The 13,123-nt window shown below is 46.2% G+C and overlaps 1 protein-coding gene across 1 annotated transcript in view; it reads right to left on the reverse strand.

Moving 5' to 3' along the window:
* Positions 1 to 13,060, reverse strand: part of BRINP2 (BMP/retinoic acid inducible neural specific 2) — a 141,269-nt gene extending 128,209 nt beyond the window's left edge. The window contains exon 1 of the mRNA XM_040263916.1: positions 11,480 to 13,060. The gene's annotated coding sequence lies outside the window, so the exon portion shown is untranslated. The remainder of the gene's footprint in view (positions 1 to 11,479) is intronic.
* Positions 13,061 to 13,123: the final 63 nt, after the last annotated feature.

A 13,123-nucleotide genomic window follows, 5' to 3' on the forward strand; every position in this document is an offset into this window, starting at 1 on the left:
CCTGCTCCAGAAATACCTTGAGGGTTTAACAATGCTTCCATCCCACTCCTAACCAATTTAGCCTTGTCCTCAGAGCAGCTACCCCGACCTTAACCACAAAGGCGCCCTTTCCCCTTCATGTTACCTAAGACAATGATCACATTGAAAGTCCAGTGTCGAAGAGCATGGGCCTTGGGATCTCACAAATCTGAGTTCAAACCTGAGCTCTGCCACTTCTAAGCTGAGTGACCTCAGGTTATTTTATGTCCCTGAACTTAAATCTCTTCAACTATAAACCGAAGATAACAACCCTTCTCAAAGTGTTGTTAGGTGATTAAATGAGTGGTGCCTGGCGAGCACTTCACATGGTAACTGCTGCCAGGTAGGTCTGGATGCTCTAGCATCCAATAGCAAATCCCGAGGCTAGTACCTGACCCTCACTGACCATAGCTAAATGCCATTTCTGTTCTCGAAGGAAGTCAACGTCTTGTGAGATTTAATACTTAGGGACACAAAACCAGCAGCTGTCATTTTCTCAATGCCCATTGTGTGGCAGGTACATTGCTGATGTTTTGCAAACATTGTCTTTAATCTTCATGATGTTTGTACTTCATGATATAAGGGGATATCCTCTCCATCTTACTATATGAAGCTCAGGGAGGTTGTGTAATATATCCAAGGTCACACAGCTAGCGAGTGACCAGGAGTAGATCAAAGCCCAGTTTGTCTGAGCCCGAAATCAGGAGCCTTTTCTCCCCACCTTGCTGACTCTCAGAACTTTTCCTGTGAGGAAAGCAGAGGGCGTGGTATAGGAGCAAGAGTCTCCGGGTTTTGCCTTCCCCAATTTCAGTCTGTAAACAGGAACGATACTTCATAAGGTTCTAGTAAAAGATTAAATGAGAAAATGTAGGTTTCAAAAAAAGCCTAGTACAATGTTTATCAAGTATGCTTCAGATATATATTAAATAGGTGTGAACTTGCCCCCTCCCAGGTTTTATCTGCTCTCCAATCATTTATCTTTTTAATCTTTACTACCATCCAGGTCAACTGGCAGCATCTCAGAAGCACTGCCCTCAGTACACCTCTCCCTGGTCAAATTCCCATTTCTCCCTCCAGTCCAATTCACTTCTTGTCTTGTTAAAAAATAATGTTCCTTTCCCCTTTCACTCACACCACTGGCTCGTCTCCAGCCTTTTTGCTGTGCCCGTGCCTGTCACTTAACTAAGGCTCTGAGTGACATGTCATTCACAGGAGAGACGTGAAACCAAGTGGCTCGGCAGAGCAGGGACACAGGCGCGTGCGAATGTGTGTGTCCACACCCCCCACCTCTGTGGAGAGCAGGCAACCAGACATCCTGTGAGATACGTCTTAACCCCGAAGAACAGAAGGACAAGTGGACTGATGGGAGAGAGCTTTGCGAACATGTGGGCCATGTGCTGCTTCCTAGCGCTTGCACTGTACGCCCCCTCCCCCAGCCTTGGACCAAAGCTGGTACCTTCAGTGGTGGCGGATGGTCATTACATTGCAGCCACCAGAACTTGGTTACTGAGTCCACAATTTCTTTTCTTTAGACCCCAGATTCTATCCCACCTGGAATTTCCAGGTGGCGCTAGTTGTAAAGAACCCACCTGCCAATGCAGGAGAAATAAGAGATACAGGTTTCATCCCTGGATCACGAAGAACCCCTGGAGGAGGGCATGGCACCCCACTCCAGTATTCTTGCCTGGAGAATCTCATGGATGGGGGAGCCTGGTGGGCTACAGTCATGGGGTCTCAAAGAGGCAGACATGAGTGAAGCAACTTAGCATGCACACACGCAACTGATAGATCCATTTCCAATTTAAATGTTCCCTTCTCAAAGACACCTTCCCTGACCACCACCTCAATCAGTCTCTCCTACTGTACTCCATTTTGATGCTTTTCTTCATTATCAGCACTGAAAATATCTCATTTATTTGTCTACATATTTCTCTTTATGGATATGTAGTAATAAGCAATATAGACTCAGTATCTAAACTGGGTTAGAATGTCAGCCACCTCTTACTAGCTGTGTGACTTTGGAAAAATTATTTAACCTCCCTGGGCTTCCAATTCATCATCTGTAAAATGGGAATATAAGATTTATTAAAATGAGAATGATAGAATCATGACATGAAGGCAATGAGTTAATATATGTAAAACCTTCAGTATAGGGCCTGACACATAAGTCCTGCTAAAGTGTAAGTACTTCTGTGTAAGATACATAAGGACTACATATAAAGTACCACTATTATCAGGCATGTCAATAGTAATCATTATTATGATTATCATCCTCTAGAGGGTAAGCATCTTGATGGCAGGGTTTTTATCTGTTATTCGCTGCAGAACTCCCAGTGCCTAAGAAGAGTGCCTGGTACATCAGTATCCATAATATTCTGAATAAGTATTCCTGACAAACGCATCTTAGAACTCCAACCCCAACCGTGCCTCTGAGTGCAGGAGAGGGCCATATGAACAGATCACTGAGTGTGCTTGGTATGGTACAAAACAGAGTTTGAGTGAGACGTGCAGGGGTGTAGAAGAGGAGGCAGTTAATTCCTTGTCTTGGGCAAGTCTTCTCTTCCATAAGGAGAGTATCCTTAACAGAGTGTTAAAGCTCAGTAACCCTCAGGAAACAGACCATAGGGCAAGGGAAGGTTCTCCACAAAAGACACAGCACATCTAACAGCTTGGGATGCTGAGGAAACTGCCTGTGGTTCAGGTAGCTGGACTGAGAAGGGGGAAGGAAACAGAGACGTGGAGGGGCTGCTGGACCAGATCGTGAAGGGCCTCCTCTTTGTGATGCTAACAAACTTGGGTTTTTCTCCTGATAGCAGTGAGGAGCCACAGGAGAACCATACTAAAGGAAAGAGTATAATGGCATTTACCAGTTTGAAAGACCACTCCAGCCAAACGAGAGGCTGGATTGGCTAGTCCTTAAAAAAAAGGAGACAGGGAGACCAAGTACAGGGCAAGTCCAGGTGAGAGGGATGACAGCCAGCCAGACAGCGGCTGAAGGCGGAGGGAAGGGGAGGATGGCTTTGAGAGATCAGCAGGAGGTAGGTCTCCTTAAGTCCGAAATGATGGAATTGATTGGGTATGGGGGTGGATTCAGATGGGTAGATCTTTCTTTTTCTCCGTTGCCTTTCACTTCTCTTTTCTCAGCTATTTGTAAGGCCTTCTCAAACAACCATTTTGCCTTTTTGCATTTCTTTTTCTTGGGGATGGTCTTGATCACTGCCTCCTGTGCAATATCACAAAACTCCATCCATAGTTCTTCAGACCCTCTATCAGATCTAATCCTTTGAATCTGTTTGTCACTTACATTGTATAATCGTAAAGGATTTGATTTAGGTTGTACTTGAATGGTCTCGTGGTTTTCCCTACTTTCTTCAATTTAAGTGTGAATTTGGCAATAAGGAGTTCATGATCTTAGCCACAGTCAGCCCCCAGTCTTATTTTTGCTGATTGTATAGAGCTTCTCCATCTTTGGCTGCAAAGAATATAATCAGTCTGATTTCGGTATTGACCATCTGGTGATGTCTATGTATAGTCGAGTTTTCTTTTGTGTTGTTGGAAGAAGGTGTTTGCTATGATCAGTACGTTCTCTTGGCAAAACTCTATTAGCCTTTGCCATGCTTCATTTTGTACTCCAAGGCCAAATTTGCCTGTTACTCCAGTATCTCTTGACTTCCTACTTTTGCATTCCAGTCCCCTATGATGAAAATGACATCTTTTTCAGGTGTTAGTTCTAGAAGGGTGTTAGTTGTAGATCTTCATGCTGCTGCTGCTAAGGCACTTCAGTCATGTCCGACTCTGTGCAACCCCATAGACAGCAGCCCACCAGGCTCCCCTGTCCCTGGGATTCTCCAGGCAAGAACACTGGAGTGGGTTGCCATTTCCTTTTCCAATGCATGAAAGTGAAAACTGAAAGTGAAGTCACTCAGTCGTGTCCGACTCTTAGCGACCCCATGGACTGCAGCCTACCAGGCTCCTCCATCCAGGGGATTTTCCAGGCGAGAGTACTGGAGTGGGTGTAGATTTTCATTGAACTGTTCAATTTCAGCTTCTTCAGCATTACTGGGTGGGACATAGACTTGGATTACTGTGATACTGAATGGTTTGCTTTGAAAACGAAGAGATGATTCTGTCATTTTTGAGACTGAACACGCGTACTGCATTTCAGACTCTTTTTTGTTGACTATGTAAGTAAGTGAAGTCTCTCAGTCGTGTCCGACTCTTTGCGACCCCATGGACTGTAGCCTACCAGGATCCTCTGTCCATGGGATTTTCCAGACAATAGCACTGGAGTGGATTGCCATTTCCTTCTCCAGCGGATCTTCCCAACCCAGGGATCGAACCCGGGTTTCCCGCATTGTAGACAGACTCTTTACCATCTGAGCCACCAGGGAAGTCCTATGTTGACTAAGAGGGCTACTCCATTTCTTGTAAAGGATTCTTGCCCACATTATTAGATATAATGGTCATATGAATTAAATTCGCCCATTCCAGCCCATTTTAGCTCGCTGATTCCTAAAATGTCAGTGTTCACTCTTGCCATCTCCTGTTTGACCACTTCCAATTAGCCTTGATTCATGGGCCTAACATTCCAGGTTCCTATGTAATATTGCTTTTTGGAGCATCAGACTTTATTTCCACCACCAGTCACATCCAAAACTAGGCGTTGTTTTAGCTTTGGCTCTGCCTCTTCATTCTTTCTGGAGTTGTTTCTCCACTCTTCTCCAGTAGCATATTGGGCACCTACCTAGCTGGGGAGTTCATCTTTCAGTGTCATATCTTTTTGCCTTTTCATACTGTCCATGGGGTTCTCAAGGCAAGAATACTGAAGTGGTTTGCCATTCCCTTCTCCAGTGGACTACGTTTTGTCAAAACTATTCACCATGACTCGTTCGTCTTGGGTGGCCCTACATGGAATGGATCATAGTTTCATTGAATTAGATAAAGCTGAGGTCCACCAACTTAATGGACATGAATTTAAGCAAGTTCCGGGAGCTGGTGATGGACAGGGAAGCCTGGCGTGCTTCAGTCCATGGAGTCGCAAAGACTGAGTGACACGACTGAGTGAATGAACTGAACTGGGGGTGAAGGGAGGAGCTGTGTGAGAGAAAGCAGAGCTCAGGACAACCTGTCCTTCTTAATTTTGCCCCTGGAGGATTGGTCGTCCCATTAACCAAAGCAGGGAATTTGGAGAGAGGAATCATTATGTGTGTGAAATGGGTATATAATGTGTTCGCCTATGAATATTTTAATCTTGGCAACCATCAAAGTGAAAGATGTTTGGTTGGAAAGAATGTTGACACTTGTCATGTGCCTGGAACTGTGTTTGGCTTCTTATGTATTTCATCTCACTTAATATTTAGAACAGATCAAGAGATCGCACATTATTATTTTTTTTATAAATGATAAAACTGAGGTTCAGTTATGATCCCTACTTTACACAGTGAACACTGAAGAACAGTAAGTAAACCAGTTTGATTAAGCAAGATTGAATGAAGTGCATATAAAGAGAGGGATCAGAAAATAAAGTTTAGGGGCAGATCATGGAAAAATTTGAATTGAGATATTAACCACCCCACAGGGATGTTGTGAAAATTAGTTGAGAGAAAGCTTATAAAGCATTTCGTAAACTATAGAAAGCTGAATAAATATGAGGAATTCCTGTTGTGGCCAAGCCTTATTGCAGCAAATAATAATAAAGAACATAACAATGAGTGGACTTTAGTGTTCAAATCTGTACTTATTAAATAAAATTCAACAATTATGTCTTCTCTCCATTCTTTTTACTGATAGGTCCGCAAAAGAATCTCTAACATATGGCAGTGACTTTTCTTTCTCCCCACCAAACCATCAACACATCTTGTTTGAAGGAAAACTCTCCCAAGGAAAGATGATGATATGGTAGGCATGAGAAGGAAGAAGGGGATTTGAAAGTCAAACAGACCCTGCTGCTGTTGCTGCTAAGTCGCTTCAGTTGTGTCCGACTCTGTGCGACCCCATAGACGGCAGCCTACCAGGCTCCCCCGTCCCTGGGATTCTCCAGGCAAGAACACTGGAGTGGGTTGCCATTTCCTTCTCCAGTGCGTGAAAGTGAAAAGTGAAAGTGAAGTCGCTCAGTCATGTCTGACTCTTAGCGACCCCATGGACTGCGGCCCACCAGGCTCCTCCATCCATGGGATTTTCCAGGCAAGAGTACTGGAGTGGGGTGCCATTGCCTTCTCCACAAACAGACCCAGCTGATCCCAACTACTGTGTCCTCACACTTTAGAATGAGACTCTAAAGATATTTAACTTGGATATTTCTACTGTCAGGCAGAAACACAAAAAAGTTAGGATAAAATTCCTAGGCCTCCTACCTGCTAATTGTTTCCATGTGAACTGAGAGTAGCAATGCTCTACAAATGCTTGAGACTGGGCTGAGTCACAGTTGATAAGGTCACCATCAAACAAGCCAACTTCGGCTATCTGTACCCTCCTTGACTTTCAGTTTTGGAAATACATGACAGACACTCTCTGGGCTGCTCACCATCCTTCCATCCAAGTTCTCTCTCTTTATGTTTCTGGCCCCTCTTGTTTTAAGCCTCTGTTCTTTCTCCACATTGGCTGTCACTGCTCTGCAAAACTAGACCAGCACTGCCCAAAAGAAATAGAAAGTGAGCCACATTAGAAAGTAAAGGGAAATGGGTGAAACTAACCATAATATATCTTACTTAACCCCAATATTAAAAGAAACTGTGGTATTTGACATTCTTTTTCTTTAAGCCACGTCTTCAAAATTCAGTGTGCATTTTTACACTTTCGACACTCCTTGCAAGTGCTCAAGAGTTACACGTGGCTGGTGGCCACCATACTACAGTGTGGGGCAGAGCTCAGTCCTGGGAGGTATCAGATTGCCCACCCTTCACCTAATCCAGCATGCCAGGTATATTTATGTTTCACGTGAGCTTCAGTGAAAGGAATGATGGAGCATTTGGCTGTTGAGAATTCCATACTCTAATGATGTTCCTCAATCTTACTTCCATCTGCACGGCAGAGCAATAGTTTCCAGAGACAGCAGCCTGCATCCTAGTCGGTGAAATGAGACCCATCCCTCGCAGCCCCCAGGCTGAAGGACAACTGGGCTGCCTTTCTTCACCCCCAAAATGGAAGGGGCTTTGGCCCACAGTCACTAACCACATGCCCATGGGTCTGGACCTCTAGGTTAGCTCCCAAACATGGCAGGCAATAATTGAGAATAAAATAAAGGGCCTCTGTCCTACCAACCAGCTCAGGGTCACTTAACATAGGAAACAAAGGTGACAACAAGGCCTAAGGGAGAATTTTCAGGAGAAAGCACATATCCCTGAAGACTTGTCCTCAGAGTGAACTCCTGGGGCCAAGAAATCACACAGCTACCAGGCTCTTGGGGACCTTCCTTTTGACCTGAGAGCCATGATGAAGTGACTTTAGGTAAGTCATTCCATTCTCAGTGCCCCACTGGAATTTTGTCCATGTCAGAATGGGGCCACCCAAGCAGCCAGTGACAGGTAGAGTGAATGAAGGTCTTAAACCAAGTGAAGGCTGAGGAATAGGGTTTCACCAGTTCTATGTTTGCCTTGACCCCTTCACTAGAAAACAAGGCTCATGACTGGAGCCAGTGTATGTGGCTGTCAGGTAGGAGCCATCTCCGGGTGCCAGGCAGCCCTTGGCCCTTCCTTGGCTGGCAGATTGACTCCCCCCCCTCTGCTGTTCAGCTGAGCAATCACAGTTCCTCGTGGTACAGCTGCGGGCGATACTGCACCCACCCTCTTGCTTTTGTGGTCTCCTCCTTGGTGACTGCTACAGCATATGTTTTATTAAAAAGGAAAAGGAGGGAAGATGAGAGGTTATGTACATGGACATGCTCAGGAATCTTAAGATGGAAAGTCTCCTCCTCAATGCTAAATGCCTGAGGGCTTTGGCATTTCGCTGGCTCCAAGTAAACCCCAATAGGGATATTTGGGTGGGGAAACAGGAAATGAAGGAAAATCAAGGCTCTTGCTCTCAGGAGATTCTCTGTCTAAAAAAAAATATGAGAAGATTTTCTCATATTCTCTTGAAATTTGCCTACTCCCTCTGCCCCCAATGTCTTTCTCCAAAATTTTTGATATGCCGTTGATAAGCTCTCTGACCCTGAGCACTATTTTTCCCATAATATATGGATTAGACTTGAGGGTGGGTAGAAGGCTTAGGTAATTTTCAGTGTCTAATGAGATGTCCAACATTTCAAATCCCTCCATCTCATGTGAGGGCAGCTTCCCCGAGGCCACTCTATGCTTCAAGTAATTAATCCAGATGTATGCAGTTACCAGGATCCAAGTGGAGAAGTGGCTTAGAGCAAATCCCATGGAAACATGCAAGCCTTGAAGTTTCCAGCTTCCTCAACGGTGCTGCAGTGAGCCTCTCTGTCAACTGGGATCTTTTTACCATCTCTCCCTCTCCAAACAAATCCCACTCTATCCCCCAAGGCACAATTCAAATTTTCCTTCCTTGGAATACTGAGAGCTCTTGTTATCTGTACAAATCCATTGTAGATGAATTAGGTCAGCCTTGTGAATTTCTTGTATTGAACGGCTGTTTAGAATGTCTGTTGTCATTTACCTTTCCCCCAGATGTAAGCTTATTTTCCTAACTAGAATGTAAGATCACTGAGGGCAAAGACAAGGTCTTATAAGACTTTGTATCCCTCATAGCTCTTAGGTCAGTGTTAGAGGCGAAGTCCTAGGTTACTGCAGCCTCCCATTCCTGCGAATTATAGAACAGCTGAGTCAAATCATGGCTACCACAATTAAACCATTCCCTAGGAGATATCTGGAGAGCCTGGGGGTGATTTAGGAGTGACGAAACCCAGAGCCCATTCCATAGTTTCCCTGAATTGTTCCAGAGTAAACTAGTTCATCTTTCCAAGATCCTCTGCCCTCCTTTTTCGAAGGAGGCTAAACTCATTCTAGCTCTACTTGTTAGGGTAATCAAAGATAAATGAGACCATAAGGCATGTGAAGATTAATTAGATGAACTCCCTAAAATACCTCTAGTCCTTTGGAAAAGTACGCCATTGTAAAATGTACATACAAGGTCTTATTATTTAAGAGAAAGAGTCGAATCACCAAAAATAGTCTGCACAGTGGAGAAAACAAAACACTAACCGGGAACCCTCAACGCTAAGCATCCCACTCAGCAGAAAGTGCCCACACAGATGTCTCCAGTCTCTCCAGATTACTTCTTGTTTGTGAGCTGGGTAGGGATTTTGGAGCACCGTCTCAGAGGGGATGGTTTTTGTGCCAGGCTCCCCAGTGGCCAGCCTGTGTCTTGGGAGAGGGGATCAGAAGGAGTTGATGACGCAGGTATGTTCTTTGCCCTCTGGTCTTGCTCAGTAAACAACCTGTTAGAAGGCCAGAAGGGAAAACCCAGGATGATCTTAAGGGCCTAAATGGAGGAAGACATCCCCCATCCCTGAGTCTGGCCCAATGCTAACAGAGCAGGACCCTCCTCACTCCCCAGCCCATCCCTCCTTTCCTCCTTTCTTGTGGCCACACTGCAGCACACATCACTACATTCTTGGAGACAAAGCCAGCCCCATTTTTGGGGAGGAGTGAGAAGCAAGAGTCCGGGATGGTACTGTCTTCTCCATGGCTGCAGAACAGCTGTTAAACCCTTTGGTGCCAGCTGCCCTCCAGCAGGGAAAACCATGGTCTGATATTTACTTCTTCCTCAAACATTTCACAGTATCCAGGCTCTCTACCAACTCAAAACATATCCCTCCTCGAAGGAACAAAGCATGCGTTTTTCCTCACAGTAGGCAAGTAGTCAGAAGCTAAAAAGAAGGTATACACACACACACACACACACACACATATATATATATGTATAGCAGCAGCTGTGATAGAAAATTTCAGGATCATTGTGACAGCAGTGCTTGGTCATGCCCCCAGTGCTGCAAAGCAACTTATTTTGGATGGAAGGAAACTCCAGAGGGTCCTGCCATCAACAAATAACATACACATAACTGTGTGAAACCAAGAGGGAAAACACACAAACTCCAGAATCACTTTGCTGTTGTCTGATGTCATCAGACTGCCCCCCAGGGGATTTTGTAAAATACTTTAGCTTCTTGGTTAACACTGGCAATTGCACATATTCTAGGAAGCATGGTCAGAAAGAGAATCTCTTCGCCCTGCACATGTCTGGAGAAGACAGAGACAGAAATACTTGACTTCCAATATACGTTTTATTCTCCTGATGGCTCTATGCTGACAGATCATTGTCCCTGCTGGACGAGGCTCAGATTGCCCAGCTAGAAGCCTAGCCTGTTATAATTGCTCTCCTTTTAACAAAAACATTTGCTTCTGCTCAGGGCACCTGACTCCCAGAGCAAGGAAGAGCACACACACAGTTCTTTATAGATGGGGTCTGTTCAATCATGTTACAGGGCATTAGCTTGATTATTAGTTAATATTTTGCTTAGGTCTATATACCCTGGATAAATATGTACCATGCTGAGGGACTGCTTGGTGAGCAGAAAACTCCTCTGGGCTGGAAGAACAGCTCCCAAGTTCATGTTCCTACTAGGCAGGAACACTCTAGGCATCTGGGGCCTGGGCAGGGAGTTGCACAGGCGTGCTGCTTCTAGAGGCAGCCTGCTTCCTTCATATAGCTGTTAACAGGCACACACACACACACCCCATAGGCAGCATTAGATGTGTACCCAGAAAGATGGCCAGATAATCTCAGCATGCCCCTCCTTCCAGCATAGCAATTCTCTCCCCCGTGTCCCCAGCAAGCTACCAGTTTCCACTCAATCAGTGGGGTTCCTGCTGCCACCCTGGGGAGACTATTTGCAACCCACAGGGTTCACTCTTCAATCTTTATTTGTTCCTGGCTGTATGTGCGTGGGAGAAAGAGACAGGCCTCTACAGACATGCCAGGGATCTCTATGGACATGTGAATAGAGCTCTAGGAATGTGTGAATATCTGTGAACATGTGGATCATGTATGCCGACCTCAGCTCTTGGGGGCCCGTCCCAAACATAGGGAACCACGTACAGTCCAATCCAGCATCCGCTGGGCAGGCAGAAGTCCTTATCATCTTCTGCAATTATGCAGCCTGACAGGTTTTCTGAAGCTAATGGAAGTTGCACTAACTTTGAGGACTTAAACCAAGCAAAAGAAATATAGGTCAGGCAGAGTGCCCAAGTCGTGTGACAGCCATGAAACCAACACCAGGAGGCAATAACAGGACGGTCTCAAGCTAAACCCCAAAGTCCACTGCTCAGCTCCACAAGACAGAAACTAAGAGGCGAGGGGGATCATTCCCTCTGCCTGCAACTGCCAGGCACCAGGACAAGAGGGCTGTAGGAGAGCAAAAGCATCCCCTTACCAAGAGACACACCAAAAAGACAACGAAAAAGGGGGGTGGAGAAAAACCACCAACCCCCTGCACTGTTACCTTGAGTCCTGCAAGAGCCCTCCTTGCTCTATCAGCTGCTCCCCAAACCTCCACCGCCTGGGAGGAGACTCCTGAAAGGTTCCAGGGTTTTGTGCAACATCTCCAATGGCAGCTTTCCAAAGTTTTTACTTCATGATGTCTCGTGGCTCCTTCTCATTTGGGGAAAACGTGAATGCCTCCCCCTCAGCGTGTGAAAGGGAGCGGATGTCTCTTTTCAAATCTTGCTCCCCGCTTTGCTGCTGCCGCTGCCGCCGCCGCCGCCGCGCCGCCGTCAGTCCACTTGCCTGCTGCCTTCTTCCAGCTGAGCAGCCAGGATGCCCGGCATCCACAGCATGTTTGAAGTGGGGCTCAGACGCTGGGTCGGGGCGCTCGCGGGTGGAGAGGGAAGGAAAGTACCAACCCCGACCCGGGGAGTCCTCTATCCCTACACCGAAGAGAAAGCCGAGCTCGTGCTTCCTCCCAACTCTGTAGAGACTCACTCGCCCTGTCTCTCTCCCGGAATTACTGCCTTGCCCATGGGTAGAGACAGTTCCTCCAGCTTCACTGCTCCCTCGGCTGCCTGCAGACCTGCCCGGACGCTCGCCGCGCACGGCAGGTGCACATCCCCGGGCAAATGCTAACGGTGTCCTCCGAGCTCAGCGAAGACGCTGCCGGAGCAGCCGCGGGCAGAGCAGCTTCCGAGGCGGGCGGATTCCATCCCAGGCTGTAGCCCAGCGTGTCCCCGCTCCGACTCCGCGCTTTTCACCTAAGCAGTTTCACCTGCAGACTCACACACCAGATGAGTGTCTTAAGATAACAATGCTCCCCTGCCTGCCTCTCGCTTTCTTTCCTATGCACGTAGGTGGGCAGCCAATGAGACGCAGCGCCACACTCCCCACGGGCGCCCATTGGCTGGGAGGCTTGACTGGGGGCGGGCTCGGGGCCTCACCGGCTGTCTTCTTTGGTTAGCTGGCTGGCTGGGGTACCAGCTCTGTTAACCCTCCCAGCTTTGCAGCAGAGACTTTTTTTTTTTTTTTTTTTTGGTATGGATGAGGGAGCCTTGGATAAATTCATGACTGGGGAGTTGGATAGTCGAAGAAGACTGAAGAACAGGAAGAAGCTTGAAAGCTAATTACATTTTCTTCTATTCTTCTGAGTTTCCATAATCATTTGTCCCAGACTATTTTGTTTGCTTGCTTAACTAGAACTTGCAGAGATAAGGACCCATTTAAGCCATTTTCCTTCTAATTTGAGGTTTTATTTGGTTGTTTTGTGCATTTTAGCCTCTTGGTCATGGTCCTGAATTACTTAATTAGAAATCACTCCCCAGGTGAGAATATTTATCTTACTGTATTTTCTCCCTCTATCACATACATGTACACACATCATAGATCAAGGAGAGACAGAGAGGCAAAAGACAGCAGGAACTCAGTGAGCAGACAGAGAAAGAGATCTAGAGACTCTGAACAGCTAAATCAAGAAACATTATGGCCCCAAACCAGGACTGTGAAGACAAAGGCAAAGAAAAGAACTTCAGGTTTCTGGGGTGAAATCAAGAGGAAAAAATGTCCTGCTTCCCCCAGAGTAAACTGTTTTGCCTGTGGTGTTTTCCTTGTGCATGCCTCTTTTCACTTTAGTGTGTGTCAGGAAGAGGGAATCCCCACT

The sequence above is a fragment of the Oryx dammah genome, unplaced genomic scaffold, assembly GCF_014754425.2.
Source record: "Oryx dammah isolate SB20612 unplaced genomic scaffold, SCBI_Odam_1.1 HiC_scaffold_21, whole genome shotgun sequence".
NCBI classification, from domain to species: Eukaryota; Metazoa; Chordata; class Mammalia; order Artiodactyla; family Bovidae; genus Oryx; species Oryx dammah.